The sequence below is a fragment of the Larus michahellis genome, chromosome 1 (genome assembly GCF_964199755.1).
Source record: "Larus michahellis chromosome 1, bLarMic1.1, whole genome shotgun sequence".
NCBI classification, from domain to species: Eukaryota; Metazoa; Chordata; class Aves; order Charadriiformes; family Laridae; genus Larus; species Larus michahellis.
In genome coordinates this window covers 94446875-94452659 of record NC_133896.1, presented here as the reverse complement: position 1 = coordinate 94452659, position 5785 = coordinate 94446875, and positions in this window count along the sequence as shown.

Here is a 5785-nt window from a genome sequence, read left to right as displayed (position 1 = left end):
AATGAAAATTAAAGACGTGGCTATTTAAGGCTGTAGGTGCCCAAACTCATATTGTTCATTTTTTATTGTATTAAAGTAATCATTTGTACGGGAACAGAAGCAGCCACCTCCAGAAAATCCATCTTTGTCATGCTGGGAAGAATATTCTCAGTCCTCTCCCAGCGCCCTGTCCGTTTGATGGCTTATGTAGCTTGCCTAGAAACTCAGCACATTTGCACTATTTCAGATCAACAAGTTTCAGCCATATCTTCTCTTTTCCTACCAGGAACGCCCAGCCTTGGTACTTCTATTTGTTGCATAAGGTATGGGGAAGTGAGGCATGGCCTCCTGTAGGCCAGATCAGATATTAGAAGGTATGATCAACATGGTGGAGCACCACTAGACAGGTCTCCAGCCACCACCCTTACTTGGCCATCAGTCAACAGGCAGGGCGCTGAGCTCTGTGCTGACCTTGGCCTCTGAGGCTGCAGCCAGCAAAGGTCCCCATCAGCCTGCTCTCCTCTCCCTAACACCTCTTCCATCCTGCTAAAAAGGGCTCTCGAACTCAGAGAACGGTAATCTTGGAAAAATGAAGCACTACAGCAGGTGAAGAGAAATCTGGGTCTATTGAAGCTCGCTTCCTCTCATTCAATGTGCAGCGTTTCACCTGAAATGCTGAGTGCAGCAGCGCCTTGTAGCTGAAGGCCGCACCACAGTGCATGCAGGCAGGTGGAGAGAGCAGAGGTTGGACTTTGGCACATCCTGGCTTCGGGGTGTTTCTCTTTGAAAACGTATTTTTCTGACACAAAATGTTAATGCAAAGTTATCAATACCTTTGATTTGACCATATGTTTGAAAACATACCTGTAGCATAGTAAAATGTCACACAGAGCTCTTTCTCATACAGCAACACATAGGTTATTCTCTCTCCTTCTCCACCCTAGAGCAACAATCTTCAATTCCCTTTCCCTTATCAATAATACACCCATTCTCCCTCTCAGCTAGGTGAAAAAACAGTGGAGGTATGGATTAAAAAAAAAAAATCTGACACTTTTTCACCAGCTTGTATATATACTTAGATGCAATTACCTCGCTGCCACAGGATATAGGCAGGTGCAAATGGGAGGAAAAGGAAAAGAAAAAAGAGTACATGCAGACATTTATGGCTCAACTTTGTGCTCTTTTAAATAAATTCCCATACAGCCACCAACACTCAAACAATTTGCAGAGAAGGCGTTAAGTTACATGGCACTCGGTTTATCTGCTCCGGCATGGCAAAGTGCACACACAGATATAAACTGTGGTTCCAGGGAGTCTAGGGATTTCAAAGCTGCTTTATCTCCCAGATAACTCACTGGCATAGAAGGGTGAATTAAAAACGGCTTCGGTAACTAAAAATGGAACGTCAGATTATGATTATGGCCTTTAAAAAAGAAGTGTCACTTAAATGCATGTTACAGCCTTGTCCAGAGCAAGAGTTCAACATTTTTCCTGAAGACATGCAAATCCTTGAATAGTATATTTCAGCCTATTGGTGGTGGCTTTGCATTTCGTGCTCTCACAGCATTACCCCCCCCCGCCATTAGTCTTTGGGGATTTGTGAACCAGTGGTGAAAACCCGTCTCCCAGCAGTCAGACAGGAACCACGCTCTCCTAAATCCCACACATTGATCTGATTCACTACGTGGCTCTAGCAAGCCTCCACCTCCTCTCTGGTAAAACACAAAAAATCCACAGTTTTTTTTTTTTTTAAGTTCTTGGGCTAAGGCAGTTTGAGCTGACTATTGAGAAAGGCCGAGCAGCCAAAGTTCCCACCTACAGAAGTGCCAAGTGCCCAGGAATTTTGTACAGGCGTAACACCGAAGCACTTGAAATGACGGGAATGCTGCGTATTTCTGCCCTTCGCCTCTGCACCCTGCAACGCCAGCACTCTGAAGGAAGGTAATGCCATTTATGTGCAGTGGCAAAGGCTGCAGCCCTGATTTTCACAGCACCTTTGAGGACTCCTTGTCATGTTTTTGCAACAGTATTTGAATGACTGACTTGAAAGGCTTCAGAAAAATGCAAAATACTGTCAACAATGCAAAACGTTCGTATCCCTCAGCCAGGGGGAGGGAAAAAGTGCAGGAAGAAGCTTAGCCAAGCCTGACCGGGTGTAGTGGATCTTGATCTTTGCTCACCCGATGGTTAGATATTGTTTCCACCCCCCATTTAACGGATTCACAGCCTTATCTCTTAAAGTGATTTCGTTAAAGGCAAGGGACAAGCCAGCAGGGGGTGTGAGATCTGTAATTACAGCTGGAAGGTCGATAGAAATACAGTTACAGACAATCCCCTTGTCTTCTTTGGGTCCCCTCTTCAAGGAATTAATTACCCTTCAAAAAGCATGAACCCCTTTTGACCGCCTTTCTGAACCACACTGGTGGAGCACATCTCGCTTTATCTGCGCTGCTGCCGCTTCTGTTGCCTCCTTTAGTCTGCTGGAGGTAACCCCATCCTCTGGAGACTCTTGAGATAAGGTACAAGTGGATGATGGAAAATAGCTTCTTATTTGGGCCCAGCTCCGTTCTTTGTTTTGCTGAGTAAGTGGGAGCCTCTGCTGTGTGGGAGCCTCTGTACTCTCCGCAGGCAAACTGCCCCGATGTGTTTAATTGCCACTAATTGCCACTGAAGAAGCAGCTGTGGTTTTGAAGGTGAAGGCCAAAGCGTGGCTCTTGTTGCAACACATGCAAAACGCTGGTGAACACAGACGTCACAGAAAGAAAAACGAGGTGGGAGACAACATTCTTTCCTGTTCTGGGTAGTATCCACTGCTGGGATCCTAGTTTTCCCAGCAAATGCTGCCCTAGGCTGTGGCAGTTGCAAAGCAATAAAGAAGACTTTCTTCTCTCTGTTGAGCTACACACAGCCTGTCACTGGAAGCAGGAATATGTCTGAGCAGAAGCTGTTGTATCTCGCAGCAAGAGCAAAGGGCTTTCAGACCCTTGGACTCTTAACTAGAACCTGCTAAAGCTTTTCTGCATGCCTGCCTTCCCTCTCTGTGACTCAGTTTTCCCACCCCTAAAGTGGCCATAATAAAAAACCCTGCCGTAAAACACTCTCAGCTTCTTGAAGTGAAAAACGCTGCAGAAGGGCCATGTGATGTCCACAGTAGCACTCACATAACGCCCTGCACTGCTTACTTAAGACCACCCTTCTCCTTTCATCGTGATATCCCATGCTACCACCTACCCCTGGAATTCAACTGCTGTTCAGCAGCCTGCAACCGCATCGCAAACAGTGAGCAGTCCGAAGGGAAATGTGAGGTATTGCTGCAAATCTGCAAAATAATCATTCACGATTACTCCCAGAACAGGGACACACAAGCCAAAGGGCAGGAATTTTCAGGTATTAAAACTTGATTTGGATCTGACCCACTGGCAGGAGTGAAGTTCCCTGTATGTTATCTCCGCTTCTCTCAGTTGCCCTGCCAGGGTATCAAAAAGAGCTTGTAATTGCTTGTAGATACTGAAAACAAAGCCCTCCTGATATTTCTTGAGCTAATCTCCCTGGTACCTATTACTGTAGGAGAACACAAGTACTCTACCCTCCCTGCTTGTTTTGACATAATAAAATTTCCTTTGACCCGCGTGGATTTGCTCTCTGTTTAAATCACTGACAGTGACAGAACTGAGATGCATTTTTCTCCTGAAAGGGACACTGGGTCTGAGTGTGTGAGCTGGGTCTGTGAGCACCACAGCTGCAAGCTACAGTCTTAGGTCGTGAAGAAATGGCAAAGTGTCAGCTATCCCAAGGCAAAAGATGGATCAAATTGATAGTGTGCCAAATCAACTACACTGGTTAAGTGGCACTTCAAGGGGAAACGTGGCTCAGAAGTTGTCTGGAGGTCTTCTTTTAGTGTCCTATCGACGGTGCTCTGCTGCCACATTCAAAGAAACCTAAGGTTGGTACAGCGGATTGCTCTTAAGGAGTGAAATGCTGTTAAGGAGTGAAAATGAAATGAATAAGTGATTTCAGGCTCTGAAATTTCCACCCAGTTGCTAATGCCTACCCCCTTCTCCCCACCCACTGGCAAGAGCCAGGCCTTTCATGGGAAGTCTTAAAAGAAAACCTCAAAGATTGAGTAATGAGAGCAAAATGAGAGTGCTGCCTCAGGGTCAAGACAGTGCTGCTTGGAAGGGAGACGGTTGCCCAGGTGCCGTGTATTTTCTAGGTAAACTGAAAGTTCAGTCTCCAAGTCCGTCAACACAGCGCCAGACCAATAAAGACCATCAGAAGCATAAAATGGAGCTTATGCAGAAGACTAAGAAAGTGGGTCCGAAATGCTGGCCTGCTGTCTGAAATTGCATCTGATCTCACTGCTGGTTTTTACTTAACAGTTCACTATGTTCAGTCCCAGTAGCACCTCAATACTGAGCAAGTCAAGCGCTTTTTAAGTCCAGCTGGAATTGCAAAGACAAAGCATTCTGCACGTCCACAGGAGCCAGATCCATCCAAAGCTCTAAAAGCAGGTCTAGGGCACAAAGGACCACGCTCCACCAACAGTGTGATGCCTCCAGCTCCCTTGAAAAGGCTGTGATTGTTGTTGTGGCATCCCTTCCCCTTACATACACGAGTCTGTGACAGTTTGATAAGCAAGCTCTTTTGCAGGATGTTTAAGGCCTGAATTCAGTTCTCTCCTTCTACTGAGGGGAGTTTTGACCCCTGCTCACCAGGATAAGTGTGTTCTTGTGGAGCAAGAACATTCCTAATACCCCTATAGCTAATTCATGGGCCCTCGGTAAGTGAAGCCTCCTGTGGGGAAGAGGCTGTTGAAACACTTTCTCATGTCCAAGCTCATGCAGGGTCCAGGAGGTTCTTCTAAGCCGTCAAGAATGAAAAAGAGCAGGAGCCGACTTTATTTGCCAGCGCATCTAGACAGAAGTAAAAAGCAAAGTGATCAAACACAGAGTCACAACTTCTGCGTCCATCCTTCCCAGACATTGAAGCGTAAGGGAAGGATGATGGTCCCCTAGCCAGGCTCCCCGAGCAGCAGAGGGCAGAGAAAGACACCAAGTCCTTAATCACCGAGTGTAGCGACCACCTCGCTTTAAAGCGGTTTCTGGCAAGTATAAGCACACCTCCCAGCATACGGAGCGAGCTTTAGACTCGGAAGGTCTGAAGCACTGTGGGCGCCATGCCACCCACTGATGTCCCTCACAGCCCACCCATGTCCCCCTCAGAGCCCACCATCATCCCTCACAGCCCAATGTCCCCCTCACAGCCCACCAACGTCCCTCACAACCCACCAATGTCCCTCACAGCCCACCTATGCACCCCCCCACCCCCCCCAGTGGCACAGGCTCAGGTTTGGCTGTAAAGGCCCCTCCGCGGGTTTTGGGGAGGTGGGGGGGGGCAGTGCCGACAAAACCCGCGGGAAACCCACGGGGCACCCCGGGACTTCAAGCGGCCACGACGGCAGGGCTGTCTCCCCCCTCAGGGGGGCAGCGGAGGGAAAGCGCGGCCCGGCCCGGCATGGCGGCGGCGCTGCCACCCGGCCCGGCGCGGCGCCCCCCGGCGGCCTTACCCCGGGGAAGAGCGGGCGGAGCTTTGCCCGTCGCCGAAGGAACCCCCGCGCCCCGAGCCGCCTCTCCCCACCCCGACCAGGCGCGGCACGGCTGGGGCAGCCGAGGTGAGCCCCACGGTGCACCCGGGGGGGGGGCGGGGGGCGGACCCGCGGGCACCGCTACCGCCCACCGCCACCCCCAACCCCCCCGTGCCCCGGTCCCGTTCCGTCCCGTCCCCGCCGGCCCGCCGCCGGGGGAGG